Source organism: Equus przewalskii, chromosome 9 (genome assembly GCF_037783145.1).
Source record: "Equus przewalskii isolate Varuska chromosome 9, EquPr2, whole genome shotgun sequence".
Lineage (NCBI taxonomy): Eukaryota > Metazoa > Chordata > Mammalia > Perissodactyla > Equidae > Equus > Equus przewalskii.
Window position 1 is genome coordinate 36,055,836 of NC_091839.1, and position 20,374 is coordinate 36,076,209.

Consider the following 20,374-nt stretch of genomic DNA (forward strand, 5'->3'; position numbering starts at 1 on the left):
CTTCCCATGATGAACATAGGAGACTTCTCTACTTATTAGTCTTTTTTAACATCCTTCAAAAAAGTTTTATAGTTTTCTATATACAAGTTTTGCACATCTATTGTTAGTTTTATTCCTAAATATTGTACTTTATATTTTTAACTGTTATTGTAAATGGCGTCATTCAGGGTTATCATTATTCTAATTATTTGTTTCTGGTTTACAGAAGTGTAATCAACTTTTGTGTATTGATCTTATGTTTGGCTACCTTGCTCAACCCCCCTACTATTATAATTTGTTTACTCAGTTTTGGGGAATTTCAAGTAGACAATTATATCAGCTGAAAATGACAGGTGTTTTTTTTTCTCCTTTCCTATTCTTACTACTTTTAATTCATTCCTTTGTCTACAGAACTGGTTAGAAACTCCTATCCAATGTTGACTAGAAGTGGTGATGTGCTGTTGAGATAAAGTTTAAAATTTTAAGAGAAAAATATAGATGGATGTCTTTCTAACCTTACGGTAGAAAATGATTTCTTAAACCATCACAAACACACTTAAAAGAAAAAACAGATTGAAATTTTGATATTATTTATAAGTGAAGAACTCTTATAAGTTAATAACAAAGATACAAAAAGAAATGAAAAATGGACAAAACACCTGAATAGGCATTTCATGGAATAGAAAACATGTAACAACAAAAAGCATAAAATGTGAAGCTTAAAGCAACCAGTAATCAGGGAAACGTGAAAAAGGAGCAAGAAAGTTATTTTACATTCATTCAATGGGCGAAACCAAAACATTGACAATACCAAGTATTACAGAGATTGTAGATCAATGGGCTCTCACACATTGCTAATGGAATGTAACTTGGAATAATCACTTTGGAAAACAATTTAGCATTATCTATACAGTTGAATATTTGCACACACAATAAACCAGCAATTCCACTCCAAGGTGTTTACCCAAGAGAAGTTTAGCTAATGTGTACCAGAAAACACAGAGCAGCCCTGTCAATGATAGCAAAAGTCTGGAAATAATCCAGATGCCCATTGACAGAAGTATGAATAAACTGTAGCATAACCGCAGAAATATTCAATATCAATGAAAACTAATGAACCAAATTACACGTAACACATGGATGAATCTTATTATGATAATGATGAGAGGAAGAAGCAAGTCCCAGAAGATGCACACATTCTCATACTCTTTTTATAAAACCGAAAAAGAAGCAAAACTAAACAAAATATTTTAGGACAATGTATGCATATTATAATTTTTCTTTAAGACAGGGTAAAGATAAACATAAAAATCAAAATAATGGCTACTCCAAAGGCAGACAAAGAAAATGGAATGAGGGAGAGCACATAGATGTATATTAAATTCCAGTTATTGCATTGAGCAATGGATTTATATAATTTCATCATATTGATAATAAATACATAAAGTTATATAAATAAAATAAATGCAGGCCATGAATAAGCAATGATGGCAGTATGCCATGAACCAAAGACTATGATTAGTCCTATTTGTTGCCCTAAAGTAAAAAATAAATGATAATAATTATAGCAAAAACAACAAGAAACAAAAAAAATGAATAAAATTAATTCCATTCACAAGTTCCATCCTGCCAAACTGATGGGAAATTTAAACTCAACTATTTGGAAGATTCCCCCACCCAGTGCCCTGCAAAGGTCCTGGAGTCTTATGAAGAACAAAAGTATTGGGGAGTCTCCTCCATTCTCACAGGTACTATGGTTATTCCTGAGATTCCCATTGTTCAAGCTAGCTCCATGTCATTCTTTTATCACTCTGTCGTGCTTTGCAGTCTATAAGCAATTTCTTCTTCAACCTTATTATACAATTCCTCCCAGAGGCAAGGGAATACAAAGTCTTTGCTACCTTCTAGGAACTGAGCAGGAGAAGAAAAAAAAATACAGAGAAAAAATAACAAATTAATATCTCAAAAAATTAATCCAGACACCACCAAAAATAAAATATATTCTCTATTACATTTACTCACCTGAGACACACTTTACTAAGGCTACGCTTCTTTCTCCCATTTCAGATTTTCCATGTCAGGTGTATTGCATTCTTCTGAATAAATTAAGAAGATTCCCATTTGCTATACGACTAAACATTTGCTTTGTTTCTGAGCTCAACTCTTTGGTGAATGAAGCTGAGGAAAAATTAAATTACAATTTTACACATAACCTTGTTTACTTCCAGAACCAGGCACTGTTGCAGTAAATGAGAAAACAAGTAAAGGAATAGAAAACAAATTAAGAAAACTGTCCTATCAAGTGGGAAATGGGCCCTTTGGCAAGTTGTTTCTATTGCTTTTTTCCTATTTATCTTAAGTTAGAGTTTATTAGCATTATATTGCCAAATGAAGCAGCTGAGTCTAGTTCAAGTTTATTACTAATATTATCACTCATTAATAATAAATTTATAAGTCAAATAAGTATTTTATAATATTTGCATGATCCAAACTGTGGCCTACATTACAGCTATTTAATGAAGGGATGATCTTGGGTCAACTGGCTAAAAATCAACACTGTGTTTGCCCTTAGAACTTCATTCTCTCACCCTGACATGTTTTTCTTACATCAATTAATGAGCTCTTCTATTTTTGTCTTTTCCATGTTTAACTTGCAAAGAGAAGAAACATCAAGTGTCAGGTAGAGAGGAGCTGCTGAGCAGACAGAAAGGAGTTTTGAGTGGAGAATTAAATTTGCAGGGAAGCTGTGGAAAGATAATGGTCTAAGCTATAAGAACAGAAGAACTCTCCCATTAAGGGAGGAAGCAGGAGAGAAGAAAATAGGGAGATAACTGCTTTCTAGGATATGATCATATACAAAAACTTTTTTATTTACCCAAGTGTAAGAAATTTCATTTTCCAACCCAGAACAGAACATTAAGAATAGATAGAGATTTTCTTCTGTCTTCAACATATTTTTTCCCTCTTTTTATTATTGTATCTCTCAAGGTGGCAAAGGAAAACTAAAGAGTAAATGTGGATTAAAGAGGTGTTTCTTGGGTTAAAGCTACTCTTAAACATTTGAAGAAACAGATTCTAAACCTTTGAATAAATATAAGCACAAAGAATATGTTTTTTAAAGTCTTCGTGGGCAACTATCATTTTTTACGAGTATGAAAAATTATATTGCATACAATAGTCTTGGCCTATGTGAAGACATGATGTAATCTAATGATATATGGATAATATATCAAGAATATAATACATTACTTATATGTAAATATGTTTACATATGTTATAAGGAATATATATGTATATACATATATATATAATGTTTAGTGTCAGTGTTCAAATTTATAGGATTACTGCTCTGACCTTTGATGCCATTTCCAGTGGTATTTAATTTCTTGGAATAATTAAAAAGGAAGACAAACACTCCGAACAATGGCCAATAATGTGTCTCAAGTTGTTTCAAGTCCATGCATGCTCAAGCCTCTCCTTTTTGAAGTAACAGATCGCTTTTGAATCTAACAATACAAACATAATTTTATTTCTTTTTTATGCCCACCAACAAGTGTGTGGGGTCCATGAGATTTTGCCTCATTCATCCTGCAGCTCATAAACATAAGAGAGGCCTACAGAGCTCCGAGTGTTCCTGGTCAAACTGACTCTTCCAACTTCAACACTACCTGTCTCACCAGGACAAATGGCATAAAACACTAAACCCGAGAAGGATGCTATGATTAAAACTGATCGCACACTTCCCCTAAGAGAGAATGTGAAGGAAACTCACCATGCCTTGGAACTTTCTACTTCAGCCACTGGTAGAAGTCCAAAATTCTCAGATCATCTTTCATCACTCACAATTTTCCCTTCATATAGCTCTGTCCATTCCCTAATCCAAAATCTTGTTTGACCTCCCAAACTTCTGCACTGTACTCCCTGAAACTCACTCTTCTAACTCTTCTCTAGAACTTCTATATCTCCTCTAGATATTATTTTCAAATTTTTAATCCAACATAAATTTAGCTATTCCCTGAATATGCTGCCTCGTCTATAGCCCTAAGCAGATACTTTTTCCTCCCATGTGGCACCACAGGCTGACAGATAGAACTGCTGTCTCTGATCCTCATTGCTGCTTCTAGAAGATTTCTTTTTCCTCCCTCCTTCCATAAAAACCCGGATCTTTGAAGCATAGTCCATCAGACTGTACCCTAGAATACCATTCTGCAGTGGCGTAGATGGTGATGCTATAGTCACCACCAACATTTGGATCTCTCTCTCTCATTTGTTATCCACTCCACCATTACTTCTGTCATCATTCTTAAAAGTTCAATATTCATACTTATATCCATTCAATACCCTGGCCTCTCATTCATTGACTTCTTTATTTCCAACAATTTAGTTTTTCCTCTCCACCTTAGCAATACAATCCCAAGGTTACGTTTTAGAAATTTTCATTAACAATTACTCACTGCATCACTTCTAAAATCTTCATTCTAACAGTTTACTCTATACCAACTTCTATCTTTCTGGATCATGCATTTTAGTGTTGCAACTCCAAAGATGTTTTATCTTGACTCAATTGGCACAGTTTTTAAAATTCTCTTATTCCCTTTATATTCTCATTTCTCTCATCTTGGATTCCACAAAACATCATTGTAATCACTCCATTGCCTGTACTCTTAACTCTCTTCCCCTCATCTCTTTCTCTGGCATTCTCGGAAGGAAAATGAAAACCGAAAAATTCAGTGTTAGTTAAACCCAATTTTATACTAGCTCTACGTCTGCTCTCTAACAGATGAATCTGGCAGCAGCAAAATACACAATCATTACTAAAGTACTTCTCAATTCGTGATCCAGATCTCAAATTGTAGTCCCAGGTGCGGTACATTTCCCTTAGGTTATTGCTCTGTCACTTTCAAAAGAACTATTTTCAATTTCTCCTTTCTCCAACATCTACCTCATGCAGTCTCAATTGATTATCTCAATTCTTATTCCTTTAGAATAGAAGCTATCAGATAGAAGCTATCAGATGAAAATACCTCAAAATCACATTGCAAAATTATCAACAACTCTTCTTGCTATTGCTGAAATACACCAAGCTAATTTCTGCCTCTAGACCTTCTGCCTAGAAAGCTCTTTTTCCAAATTTTTACTATGATTTGCTCCTTAACATCGTGCAGCCTCTGTTCAATTGTTACTTTCTCAGAGAGATGCTCCCTGACTATCCCATGAAAAGTCCACTCATTCATTACTCTCTCTTGCTACAGAGCATCATTTCCTTCATAGACTTTATTACTATATAAAGCTATATTGCTTATTTGTTTACTTGTTTGTTTTCTGTCTTCCCTTCTAAAATGAAGGCAGGAGATTCACTGATCTTGTGGCTGAAGAACCTGAAACAGTGCCTGAAACATAGATACTCAATACCTACTTTTGAATAATTAATTAAAATCACATCATTAAAAATGTAATGAAATAATGAAAGTTTCTCAAAACCTCTAGACTGAAAATAACTTTAATGACAGAAAATAAATATCTGAATAAAGAGATATACCACATTCATGGATCAGAAGACTCCATATTGTTAAGATGTTGGTTCTCCCTAAATTGATCTATAACATCAACACAAGCCCAATCAAAAGTCTACGCAAGCTTTTTTAACCTAGAAATTGACAAGCTAATTTAAAAATTTGCATGAAAATGTAAAAGATATATAATAGCAAACACAACTTTGAAAAAAAGAATAAAGTTGTTGGACTTATATTACCTGATTTCAGGGCTTGCTATAAAGCTACATTAATCAGGATAGTGTGGTATAGAAATAGGGTTAGAAAATTACATCAACAAAATATATTAAAGAGGGGCTGGCTTGATGGCTGAGTGGTTAAGTTTGCACACTCCACTTCGGTGGCCTGGGGTTTCACTGGTTAGGATCCTGGGTGTGGACATGGCACCACTTATCAGACCACACTGAGGTGGTGTCCCACATGCCAGAACTAGAAGGACCCACAACTAAAATACACAACTATGTACTGGGGGTATTTGGGGAGAAAAAGCGGGGAAAAAAAGATTGGCAACAGATGTTAGCTCAGGTGCCAATCTTTAAAAATACTTACATATATATATATATATATATATATATATATATATATGAGTGTAGAAAGAGACAAACACTTATACAATCAATTCATTTTCAACAGATACATTAAAATAATCCAATGACTGAAGGAAATTCTTTTCAATTAATGGTGCTGGAACAACTGCATATCTAGTTGGAGAAAAAGAAACACCCTTATCACACAGTGTATACGAAATTTAACTTAAGTTGGGTCATAGATCTAAAATATAAACCATGAAGCTTCTAAAAGAAACACAAGAGAATATCTTCACAGCTTTAGGGTAGGATAAATTTCTTGGACAGGACACAAAAAGCGCTAATCAAGAAATATTTATAAATTTGACTTCATCAAAATAAAACTTTCTGCTCATCAAAGACATATTAATAAAAATAATAGGTAAGACACATACCAGGGAAATATACTCCTAAAACCTATATATGAAAAACAAGTACTATCAGGATATATAAATAACTCCTACAAATCAATAATAAAAAGATAACTCAATTAAAAATAAGAAAATTATTTGCATAGATACTTCTCAAAGCAAGAATATAAATGGCCAATAAGCATACGGAAAAGTGCTCAGGATCACTATTCATCAAGAAAATGCAAATTAAAAGAACAATAATATATCTTTACACACCCATCAGAATGGTTAAAATTTTAAAAATTGACAATACAAAAGGTAGCAAAGAATGTAGAGAAACAAGGACTCTCATACACTGCTGCTAGAACTATAAAATTGTGCAATGGCTTTGGAAAAAGATTTGGCAGTCTCTTAAAAACATATACTTCATCCCGACAGAAGATCAATAAGGAAACATTGGCCTTAAATGACACACTAGAGCAGGTGGACTTAATAGATATATACAGAACATTCCATCCAAAAACAGCAGAATACACACTCTTTTTGAATGCACATGGAACATTCTCTAGGATAGATCACATATTAGGCCACAAAAGAAGTCTCACTAAATTTAAGTAGATTGAAATCATATCAAGCATCTTTTCTACACAGCTGTATGAAACTATAAATCAACTACAAGAAGAAAACTGGAAAATTCATAAATACATGGAGATTAAACAATATGCTACTGAACAACTATTGGGTCAACAAAGAAATCAAACCTGGAGACAAATGAAAATGAAAATACAACATACCAATATCTACGGGATACTGCAGAAGCAGTACTAAGAGGGAAGTTTATAGCAATAAAGTCCTCCCTTAAATAAAAGAAAAATCTTAAACAAACAATGTAATATTACCCCTAACAGGACTAGAAAAAGAATAAAAGAAGCCCAAAATCAGTAGGAAGGAAATAATAAAAACCAGAGTGGAAATAAATTAAATAGAGGCTAAAAAGACAATAGAAAAGATCAATGAAAGTAAGAGCTGGTTCTTTGAAAAGACAAAAAAAAATTGACAAACCTTTAGCTAGACTCAGCAAGAAAAAAAGAGAGAAGGCTTAAACAAATAAAATCAGAAATGAAAGAAGAGAAATTGCAAGGGATGCCACAGAAATACAAAGGATTGTGAGAATACTACAAAAAGCTATACATCAACAAATTGGATAACCCAGAAGAAATGGATAAATTCTTAGAATTATACAACCTTCTAAAACTGAATCAAGATGCAAGAGAGAATCTGAATAGACCAGTTACTGGTAAGGAGATAGAAACAGTAATCAAAAATCTCCCAAAAAACAAAAGTCCAGGACTAGATGGCTTCCCTGGTGAATTCTACCAAACATTCAAAGAAGATTTAATACCTATCCTTCTCAAACCCTTCCAAAAAATTGAAGAAGAGAAGGCTTCGAACTCATTTTATGAGGCCAATATTACCCTGACCCAAAACCAGAAAAGAACAACACACAAAAAAAGAAAATTACAGGCCAGTATCACTGAGGAACGTAGATGCAAAAATCCTCAACAAATATTAGCAAATTGAATAGAACACTGTATCAAAAAGATTATGTACCATGATCAGGTGGGATTTATTCCAGAGATGTAAAGATGGTTCACCATTCACAAGTCAATGTTATACACCATATTAATAAAATGAACGATAAAAATTACATGATTATCTCAATAGATGCAGAGAAAGCATGCAACAAGATTCAGCACACATTCATGACAAAAACTCTGAATAAAATGGGTTAGGAACCTCAACCTAATAAAGGCCATATATGACAAACATATAGCCAACATCATACTCAGTGAAAAACTGAAAGCTATCCTTCTAAGAACAGGAACAAGACAATGAAGGACACTTTCACCACTCTTACTCAACACAGTATTGGAAGTCCTAGCCAGAACAATTAGGCAAGTAAAAGAAACAAAACATATCAAAATTGGAAAAGAAAAAGTAAAACTGTCACTATTTGCAGGAGACATGATTTTATACCATAGAAAATCCTAAAGAATCCACCAAAAAACTATTAGAAATAATAAACAAATACTGTAAATTTGCAGGGTACAAAATCAACAACCAAAAGTCAGTTATGTTTCTATACACTAACAATGAACCAGCAGAAACAGAAATCAAGAATACAATTCCATTTAAAATCATAAAAAAAGAATAAAACACCTAGTAATAAATTTAACCAAGGAGGTGAAAGACCCATACATCACAAACTATAAAACATTGTTGAAAGAAATTGAACAGGACACAAAGAAATGGAAAGATATTCCATGCTCATGGATTGGAAGAATTAACACAGTAAAAATGTCCACTCTACCTAAAACAATCTACAGATTTAATGCAATCCCTAACAAAGTCATGATAACATTTTTCACAGAAATAGAATAGAGAATCTTAGAATTGATATGGAACAATAAAAGACCCTGAACAGCCAAAGCAATTATAAGAAAGAACAAAGCTGGAGGTATTACAATCCCTGAATCCAACATATACTACAAAGCTATAGTAATCAAAACAGCATGGTACTGGCACAAAAACAGACACACAGATCAACGGAACAGAACTGAGAGCCCACAAAGAACCAACACATCTTTAGATAGCTAATTTTCAACAAAACAGCCAAGAACATACAATGGAGAAAGGAAAGTCTCTTTAATAAGTGGTGCTAGGAAGACTAGACAGTCAGATGCAAAAGAACGAAAGTAGATCATTATCCTACACCATACACAAAAATTCTCTGAAGATGGATTAAAGACTTAAATGTAAGACCTGAAACCATAAGACTCTTAGAAGAAAATATAGGCAGTTCACTCTGACATCGGTCTTAGCAGTATCTTTTCGAATATCACATCTCAGGCAAGGGAAACAAAAGAAAAAATAAACAAATGGGACTGCATCAAAGTAAAAAGCTTCTTCAGGACAAAGGAAACTATCAACAAAATGAAAAGACAACCTACCAATAGGGAGAAGATATTTGCAAATCATATATACGATAAGGGGGTAATATAAAAAATGTGTAAAGAATGCATACAACTCAACAACAAAAACACAAACAACCTGATTAAAAGTGGGCAGAGGATATGAACAGACATTTTTCCAAAGAAGATGCACAGATGATCAATAGGCACTTGAAAAGATGTTCAACATCACTAATTATTAGGAAAATGCAAATCAAAACCACAATGAGCTATCACCTCACATCCATCCAAATTGCTATTATTAAAAGACAAGAAATAAGTGTTGGAGAGGATGTGGAGAAAAGGGAAACCTCATACCCTGGTGATGGGAATGTAAATTGGTGCAGCCACTATGGAAAGCAGTATGGACACTTTTCAAAAAATTAAAAATAGAACAAGCATATGATCCAGCTATTCCACTTCTGGGTATTTATCCAAAGAACACAAAAACACTAATTCAAAAAGATATATGCACCCTTGTCTTCATTGCAGCATTATTCACAATAGCCTAGACTTGGAAACAACTAAGGGCCCCTCAACAGATGAATGGATAAAGGAAATGTGGTATATATATATATATATATATATATATATATATATATACACCACATATATATACCACATACCATATATATATATGTGTGTGTATATATATATATATATATATATATATACACACACACACACATAATGGAGTACTACTCAGCCATTAAAAAAGATGAAATCTTGCCATTTACAACAACATGGATGGACCTTGAGGGTATTATGCTAAATGAAATAAGTCAGATGGAGAAAGACAAATACTGTATGATTTCACTCACATGTGGAAGATTAAACAGCAACAACAACAAACAAACACATAGATATGGATAACAGATTGGTAGTTACCAGGGGGGAAGTTAGGTGGGGCAAGGAGGGCGAGAGGGGCACACGTGTATCATGACAGATAGCAACTAGACTTTTGGTGGTGAACACAATATAGTCTACACAGAAATCAAAATATAATGATGTACATCTGAAATTTATATAATATAATGTCATAAAGCAATGTTACCTCAATTAAAAATATTCAAAAGCTCTTCTACACAATAAATAAAATAAAAATTATTTTAAAAAAATTTTGCAATGGGTTGAGAGTTGGTATTTGGCGAAAAAGCTGTGGTGTGAGCACATTTTTATTTGTTTGTTCGCAGGAGAGGATTGTGGAGTTCTAGTTTGGCAGGGATACTCAGTCTGTCTGCACAGTTCAGCTCTCTACTACTTTTTAAAGTATCAAAGTACTTTCATACCAATTAGTAAAGAGTCACTGCCCCAGGCCCCTTCAAGGACTTCCTGTTTCCCTCAGACCCTGTTCCAGACCCCCAAAACTCCCTAGGGTCCAGCAAATCAAAGTTAATATCTGGCATATCACAGTAAGGGGTCTCCAAGCCTCTGCTCCAGCACTATGATGGGTGTCCACTCTAGTTGGTCGATGCCCACATGGCACAAGTTGACTATAATGTAAGCTGATAAGATCATATAATTGTATTCGTTTTTCTGCTAGTCATCTGTGCATACAGAGTCAACTCTGAGTTAGCTATATCAATGGCCAATTGATAATTTAAAAAACAGAAAATCATACAAAATGCTTTTTCCATTTTACTTTGGAATGCATTATGTGATTTTCAGCAAGTTCAAATCCTTAGTTATGTTTTTAGGCTAGTATCAAAAGTCAGTACTACAAACTAAGTTGTCGTTATTTCCCAAATATTCAAGATAACCAGCACCCAATGGATAGTAAGGGGATAAACAAGTATTGGGCATTTTCCTAGCCAGGCTCATTTACCTCATTAAATTCTCACAAAATCTCTCTAAGAATCATTATTCTCATTTTACAGATGGGCAACTTAATGCTCAAAGTTGTATCTAATATCACACAGCTCTCTAAGCACTAGCACAAAGATGATCTCTTTTGTGCCTCTTGAAAAAAAAACATGAGAAACGTGAGTATTCCCATTTTATTTTAAGAAACGAAGACTGAGAAAGAGTAAATAACTTGCTCAGACTACACACCAACAGGCAACATATCTTAGGTGAGAATTGAGGTTTTCAGTCTTCCACTCCAGACTTCCACTTCCTGGGAACATGAACTTGGCATTATCAAAATTGTACTATTTGAAAAACATATTCCATTCAGGCTATCCCCCCTACTTCAAGATACCTCTTGTCTGCAGCAGGGCTCCTGTGTGCTTCCTCTCACCCACCTTGGCATCAGTCCTCATCAGAGCTCATCAGAGCCTTACTGTCTGTCTCCACTTCAGAGACTGGCCTTGACAATCCTTCAAGGCTGTGGGTCTACCCACACACACACACACACACACCCTCTCTGCCCTCTCTTTACTTCAGCAGGATTTTAAAAGATCTCAGAACATCTTTTGTTTTAGGATGAGGTGTCATTTCTTTTTTTTTTTGCTTGAAGCCTCCATGAAGGCAGAGAGGAGAGTTCAATGTTTCCAGCACTGGGAAAGGAAGCCTGTTCTTACCAATATGCAAACTCTCATTCTTCCCCTTGTCTGGGTAAACAAATTAATCTAATCATGAAAGGATATGCTAAGAAGAGAGGGAGGGAGAGAGAGAAGGCAGGGGTGGAGAAAGACAAAGTTGAGGAGGGGAAAGGCAAGAATAAAGACTCCAAACAGAGATTGCCATGGAAGGCAAAAGAATGTTTCCCAGAGTAAAGGACTCTTCTTTCAGAAGAAAACTGCTTCTGGCTGCAAAATGAGCCTCCCACTGTTAGACTATTTAACTCTGTCCAACCTCAGGGGTCCCGTCCAAATTAATTTCATCCCTTTGTCAGGGTCCTCCCGTCCTTAGCGACCCGTCTCCATCTGTCCTCTTTGAAGGATCACTGGGCACTCCAGCTTCAATATCCTTCTTCCTGGCTGCCTTGGGCTTTCAAGACCAAACTCTCACACAGAAAAACCTCATCCAGGGAGTCAGGGAGCAAGAACTAATTGGCAAGGGCCATCCTCAATACTACTCAGAAACCCCAAACAAATGGAAAATGCCAAACTAGTTTTACATAAAAAGCTATTCCTGTAACTGTTAATTCCACAATTACCATGTTATGTAGCTCTGGCAATGAATCTCCCCACTTATATTTTTCTCTGGAAAATCTGCTTTTAAGGAAGCACTTATACATGTCAAATTATTTAGTAAATAAAATCTGTATGAAATGCAAACCAGCTAGCTAGCATCCCCAAAACAATAGAATCATCTACAGAGTGTTAGCTCCAGAGGCCATAACTAAGATCATCTAATCAACCTCTTCATTTTTAGATGAGAAAACTGAGGTACAAAGGGCCTGAATGAATTTCCCTGCTACACTATACAGGTAGGTACTGGTGATGCTAAGAATAGAAACAAGAGCTGCGTTCTGGTCCAATGATCTGATCTCCCTCATTGTAAAATTTGAAGATAGATAAAGCCAGAAAGGGTTTACATTTAGAACAATGTGAAGCAGACTTATATTTATAATAAGCCTGCAAGTATAAACACGTGACCACTTTTCAAATGCCGGTTCTCTTTCCCTTCCACCACTCAGGTTTTGTATTAAGAAATAAAAGCTATTCTTCATATAAATTTAGCAAACATTGAAAGGGAAATGTGCTGCCTCAGAAATCATATACAATGTGCTTTATAGCCAATCCTACGTGTTCAGAGTTACCATTCTTCTGACTTATCTTGACATTTTTCTCTTCCATTACTATGGATAATTGTGTGTTGGTTAAATTTTTAAAAAATCTATAAAAACTTCTTTAAATGTGTTTCTTATGGTTTTCTCAAAATATCTTTTGGAATTTAATCACAGCCCCATGCATATCCTCAGTTAATTTTCTTCATCCCAGGTTTGAATATTGGCTGACTATAACCCAATACTATCTTGCTGCTTCTATCTTGTTTACGCTTCACTCCTTTTCTCCTTTACTGATTTTTCTTCTGCCAAATACTCCCTAAATGTGAGTGCTGCCCAAGTCTTCACTCTTAATCCACTCTTGACAACAAAAATTTCACCTTCTTTCTTAGCTTTGCCCCTTTGAAAATAAGTCATCATGTATTTGCCTTCCCCAAATTCAGTACTTCATAATTACCCATGATTGCTTCTCCTTCGTTGACATTTATAATTAGTTACATAATCTGAACACTCTGTTTACCTTTTAATTTCAGTTTAAGTCAATTTAACAAACATTTGCTGCCCCTTACTTTGTGTAAAGCATGGTGCTAAGGCACTATGTGCCATAAAAAAAGAGCAAGTTGTATTCCCTCATCTCAAGGTAGTCAATTGTCAACCAGGAATGTCCTCTCCAAAAAGGTAAGATGGAGTTGATAAAGTGTCTGTAGAGGTATATTGAGGAGTAAGTGAACCACATAATAACTCCTTAGTGTATGTATGTTACCTGATATTATGTTACTTTTAGTATTATTGACAAATCATTTCTTTGATACTTCCAGTCCTAAAGTGTTATGATAAAAATATACAGAATCCGAGGCTAAATGTGTTATGAGCAATAGGAGATCTAGCAGACACCATTTTAAACTAGTGACTAAACATCCCAAGTCATGAGACACACTGACGTCATTTACCTCTTGCTATCATGCACTGAGAAGGGCATATCTCCTTTGTGATACGTCTTCCATAAAATGTAACTTGAATCAAATCATGAGAAAACGGCAGACAAACCCAGAAAAAGAAACTTTCTACAAAATGACTGTCCTGACTCTTCAAAAGTGTCAAGGTCATAAAAAACAAAGACTGGAGAGCCGTCTCTGTTTGAAGCAAATTAAAGAAGTATGCCAGATAAAGGACATTAGTGGGACAACTCTTGGAATCCCAATAAAGTCTGTAGATAATGGTATTGGGTCATTGTTAATCTCCTGATTCTGATCATTACGCTATGGTTATTTAAGTTATTATGATTTGGGGAAGCTGGGTGAACAGTGAACAGAATTCTTTGTACCATTTTTACAATTTTGCTGCAAGTCTGAACTTATTTCAAAATAAAAGGTTTTTGCTAAAAAAATAGGAGCAATATAAAATACAGATGTAGGCTAAAGGAAAGAGAGAATTCTTCTTTGATTCATGAGTCGAAGGGAAGGAGGTAGATAGCAGCAGGATTCTGGAAGATAGAAGGATTTGAGCTGGAATTTGATATTGAGGACTGGTATTCTAGGCAAAGAAAAGAACAGGATTACAAGTAGTAAAAAAGCAAAAAGCAAGATATGGTTTGGATGAAAGTAATCACGTTCCTTTGGAGCTCAATGTCTTTGAGAGGGAAATAGTGCAAGACAGCAGCCAGACTTGAATGTTCTTGTGTCTGTGTAGTACGCTGAATAATGTGCCTCTCCCCAAAAATATCCATATCCCAATCCCCAGACCTGTGAATATGTTACTTTAAACAGTATAAGACTCTGCAGATGTGATTAAGTTAAGGGTGTTGAGATGGGGAGATGATCCTGGATTATCCAGGTGGGCCCAAAGTAATCACAAGCATCCGTATAAGAGGGAGGCAAGAAGATCAAAGGCAGAAGGAGTAGATGGGAGAAAACAAGCAGAAGTTGGAATGACATGCCTTGAATACAGAGGAAGAGGCCATGAGCCAAGGAATGCAGATGGCCTCTTGAAGCTGGAAAAGACAAGGAAATGGATTTTCTCCTGAAGCTTCCAGAATGAATATAGCCCAGCTAGCATCTTTATTTTAGACTTCTGGCCTCCAGAACTGTAGCAAAATTTATGTTGGTTTAGCCACTAAGTTTGTGCTCATTTGTTACAGCAGCAATAGGAAACTAATACAGTCTCTATTATCTTGCTTTGGGCCCATTTCAGCTTCATCTCCACCTGGACTACTGTTATAGTCTCCTACCTGTTCCCTCTGCTTCTATTCTCCATCCCTCCCTTTTATGAAATGAAGTTGGATTTATTTCTTTCAAGCCCTGGACTGATCATGCCACTCTTCTAAACCAAAGCTCTCAAGGGTCCCCAGTACCTGCTAAAAAACATCCATACTTACTATGCTGGCATTTAAGAATCTGGTCCTGGGGCCTGTTCTGTTGTAGTCAGTGGTGAAGTTCGTGTGCTCCACTTTGGTGGCCCAGGGTTTCACTGGTTCGGATCCTGGGCACGCACATGGCACCACTTGTCAGGCCACCCTGAGGTGACGTCCCACATGCCACAACTAGAAGAACCCACAACTAAAATATGCAACTCCGTACTGGGGTCGGGGGAGGTTGGGGAAAAAAAGCAGAACAAAGAAAAAGGAAAATAAGATTTGCAAGTTGTTAACTCAGGTGCCAATCTTTAAACAAACAAACAAACAAAAAGAATCTGGTCCCAACATGCATTTCCAACTTTACCTAAATTTCTCTGCAGTGGTAACTTTTCACCTAGGCAAATGGATTTAGTCAGAGTCTCCAGAGCTCTCCTCCTGTATTTCACAATGCCAGTTTTGAAGGTTCAGGTCATGTCCCCACTCTTCTATATCCAAGCCCACAATGATTCCTCTCTCTACTGATCTTCTATAGTCTTTATTGACTGGGCTCTGAAACCCTCATGCCATCTGTTCTTAGTGCCTGGGCCCAAAGTGAAGGACCCTTAGAACTCACAAACCATCTTAATGCCTGAGAATTAAAACAAGGAAAAATCCCAATGAATGGGGTTGCCATCGGAAGACATGATTCAGAATTTTGTAAATATGTGCAAATCTTGGAGGCAGGTTTAGTAAACATTGAAGTCAAATAAGGTGCATACAATAGAATTCTGGAAGCAAGACTAAAACTAATAAAAAATATTCCAGAAAACATGCTATAATGGTTAGGTAGCTCTGTGGTCATGTTTTCTGGGTTCAAGTCCTGGATCATTAGGCAGTCTTATTCCATAGCTGAGACCATTATTGATTAAAACAACTAGTTGTCCTTGCTCAGGATACCACCATAAGCAAACCTTCTGAATATAGCATTGGTTTCATAGACAGATCTTCATACCAAGAGAGAATCTACTGGCATGAACTGTGGCTCCCATTGTAAATTTCTAAATTGGCATTTGGGTTCATACATCAGTCTCTTGTGAATTTTCTTATTAAATTAATCACTTAAGCTAAGTCCAAAATCACACAGATCAAGTGAAGGAGCTGAAGCAATTCGCTGCATTGCTCTGGCCAATGAAAATAACTTTACACTCTCTGCATCTGAATTATTTAGACTGGTTGCGTGTAATGATCAAATGCACCAGATTATTGCTCAACTTTTCACTATAATTTGCATAGATACCCTCCTTTGCATCTGGCATTGTCCCTGGAAGTGCTGGGTAGCTGAGCCACTGAAAACAATAACAGCTGCAAAGCTTAAATCATTTCATGTTTTAGTAAGATGACAACAACATGACATGCAAGTAGCAATGGGAAATTCCTTTGGGACAATGCTTGTTGAAAATGCAGAACAGCAAAGAACCATGCAATTATGGTTATGTACTTTAAACCATGAAGATAGAAGCCAGTGACATCCTCAAAGAAATTTGGCAATTAACAGTTTCATAGTGTTACCAAGAGCATGCTACCTTAGCACATACCTTGAATCCCCTCAATCTTATGTCCAAACGAAACTGAAGAGAACTAAGAAGGGTTTCTTAGTCTGATTCATGATTCCCTTCATATTTTGGTATTAATACTCATGTTAACTAATGTGCCTATGAACACTTCTTGATGAAGCCCCTCTATATTCTTTTGACTCAAATTCTCTCTTTGGTAAATGACCATAGATTCTCATAAGCCCCAACACGTGTATCTAGCAAAACAAAAATTTTTGAAATATCTCATGCTTATTTGCATAATTTCTCATTGCACTATAGTAGTATGCCGCTGCAAATTAGTACAACCAATCACATGAAATCAAACTCATAAAAACTCAGTCTTTAAAAGAAACCTACTCAACTCAGAAAGTTTCAGATTACCAGAAATTCAGAAGCAGTGGAGGTTCGACAAGATCTCTAGCTGATCTTTAAATGATGTTGATGAAGAAAAGGGCAGCTCACTTGAGTAGGAGAAAGAAGTGCTCCCCTAAGTGAAAATACTTGGCAAGCACTGGGCCAGCACCTGTCAGAAGGCCTGCACTTCTACTACTTTTGGATTTGAAAGCAAAAGACTTCTGTTTAAATCCAAATATCCCAGCCAGGGCAATACCTCCCTACATATCAGCAGAATCCTTCAAAAATCTGATGTAAAATTCTCTGTGATCAAGTGTAGTAAGTTAACTTCTTGCTTAAAAATCACCAGTGGATTCCCATGTCTCTAGCATGGAATCCTAACAGTTCTTAACAGGGTCTTTCACACTTTGACCTTGACATATCTTTTCTTCTTTCTCATTTTTTTAAAGCTTTGTTTAATAAAGTTTTCCCAGTTATAAAAGTAATATATGGTTATTATAGACATATTGAAATATAAAGAAATATAATATTAAAATAAAAATCAACAACCACTATTATTCATATTTAATTTTATTTCCTGACAGTTGCTTTTTATTATGTGGATATATATTCTCCCCAGGTCCCTCTCTTTCTCTTTTTGTTCTTTTCTATATCAGGCCTTTACTCTAAGCACATTATCGTGAGTATTTTCACTCCCACTACTTAGGAATTCATTAGAAAGGGATCATAATGAAACCATTTTAGTCTACAAGCTATTAAAGATAACTATATGTCGGCCAAGATTTCCCACTATGTTTTCTTATCTTTTTTCTTCTCCCATTTATTCAAGGACATTTATTGCCTTGGGCTATGGTTGTTAGAACAAAATCCAGGAAAAAAGTCAAATTCTTGACTTGTGAAATTAAAAATCCTATTCTTTGAGGACCTCTTTACATAAGCTTGTACCATAAAGTGTGGACCTAGAAGATTAGTGGGGTGACTAACTTGTCCCAGTTTGCCCAGGACTATGCTGGTTTAAAAAATGAAAGTCTCATGTCCTGAGAATACCCTCAGTCTCAGGCAACTCAGGACAGCTGGGCACCCTGGCAAGAGCCAGTTGTTCTTGACCCTTGAGCAGCCAAATATTCCTTTGCACTGGAAGGCAAGAATCTTGGAAAGGAAGAATCCTTGAGGCAGGACCCTGTGCTTTACCAGGAGTCAAGCCTTGGAAGGATGGATAGCATGTGCAGGTAGGTTAGGGAATTTGAGAGTAGAGGACAACCTGTCTTCTCTTCTTCTCTTAGTAGTGTCTAGAAAACAGCCAGTAGGACAAGAGAGAGAGAGGAAAAAATGCTGATTATCTATAATTTTTTCCCCTGAGAAACAGAAAATGAGAAGGTGAGGAAGTATGAGGAGAACTATAGGAGAAATGGGGGCTAAGGGAAATGTGACAGAACACTGACCAGAGACAGTAACTGGTGGCCCTGCTGAGGGTAGGAGCCTAGACCAGTCAATACAACAGTATCATTGCCTCTAACTATATATGCAACAGCCCAAACCAGAGGCTAATAAGAGGGCCTTTGAAATTGCTGGCCATGGGCTACCCAGAGCACAGTTAAAAACCACTGATCTAGTTGAGCCCCCTCATTCTACAGATGAAGAAACAGTCCTGGAGGAATAAAAAACTTACTGTAGATCCTTCACTTAGTAGTCGAGTCAGAACCAAAAACCAAGATTCTATACTGGTAATAGTCACTAATTGTTTGAATAATATAACCATTATAGAACCTATTTTATGGGCATAAAAATAAATATTTCCAAAGGAATTGCGTAGAGGCTTGAGATTTTACTCTTCTTACAAACTAATAAATGAACCTATTACTCTTTTCTAGATGCTGACAAAAGGCATGAGACCCCTAGGTCAGAAACAGAGGACTTTTTTACTCACAGCAAAAGCAGTGGCCAGAACTTCACAGTCACTTGCTTTAAGATCTCCATGTTCCCCAAGTTTCATGCGGGCAACACAAAGGGCTCATGACAGATGCGTGCAAACAAAATGAGTTGGGTTTAGAGGACAGAAATCCTGAGCTTGGGGATTCATCGCTTTTGTTGTAAGTGGAAGCAAGCCTGGCCTGGCTTACTGGGGAGATGGAACCTGATGTCTTAAGGTTGCTTGCTTCAAACGCAACCCTGATAAATGGTCTCCTAAAGAGTCGTAGGGGCCTTGCATTCTTGGCTTACCTGGCAAGAATGTGCAGGGACACTCAGGGCCCACACCAGATTGCCTCTCCCAATAACTATCATGTAATCTAAATGGAGAAACAAACCTAAGTGGTTGTATGGTACCACATTGCCCACCACTTTTCCCATTCCTTCCAAAGATTGAGATTTGACTCACCGCATTATAGGAAATAAAATGTTTTCCAAACACTGTGGTACTTTCTAAACAGTTTATGTACTTCTATAACCATTTATTCCAAGTATCAGCGTGAAAGTATGGCCGTTAAACAAAGGTGATATTCCAACTATCTAATATGGGCACCAAATATCAATGCGAACAGAATTTTGCTAAAAACAACAAGTACATTGCATGATTGTACCAGCTGCTAAGTTCTACTAAGACTGAGCTCATGCTTAAACTTAGGATGCAGGAAGTTGAATACCAAGAATTTACTGGAGTACACCAAAAATGTACAGCATTTGCCTAGGGATAAGGCAGACATGTGAATGCATGTTAGTGATCACAGTGCTAGTCTGTTTGATCTAATTCAAGTGGAAGTCGATCCAGAAAATAACTTTATGGCATAAAAAAAACCCTGTCATTATTTTCCCCATTTTCAAATGAACATGAGGAAATTTGTTTGCACAGAAATTACCTTGTTTGGAAGGCCAGGATAAAGTATGGCTTCAGCTAAAATGAATTTTCTAGGGAGCAGCTGTTTGAGAAAGGTAAAAGAATTCCTTTAATTAAAAAAAACAA

At 36.1% G+C, this 20,374-nt stretch overlaps 1 long non-coding RNA gene across 1 annotated transcript; it reads right to left on the reverse strand.

The window, feature by feature from the left end:
* Positions 1-555: 555 nt before the first annotated feature.
* LOC139085548 (uncharacterized) lies at positions 556-11,776 on the reverse strand. Its single transcript, XR_011543907.1, has 3 exons — positions 11,662-11,776; positions 2,002-2,157; positions 556-1,890 (listed from the first exon to the last, which is right to left on the reverse strand). It is a non-coding gene; the product is annotated as an uncharacterized lncRNA (long non-coding RNA).
* Positions 11,777-20,374: the final 8,598 nt, after the last annotated feature.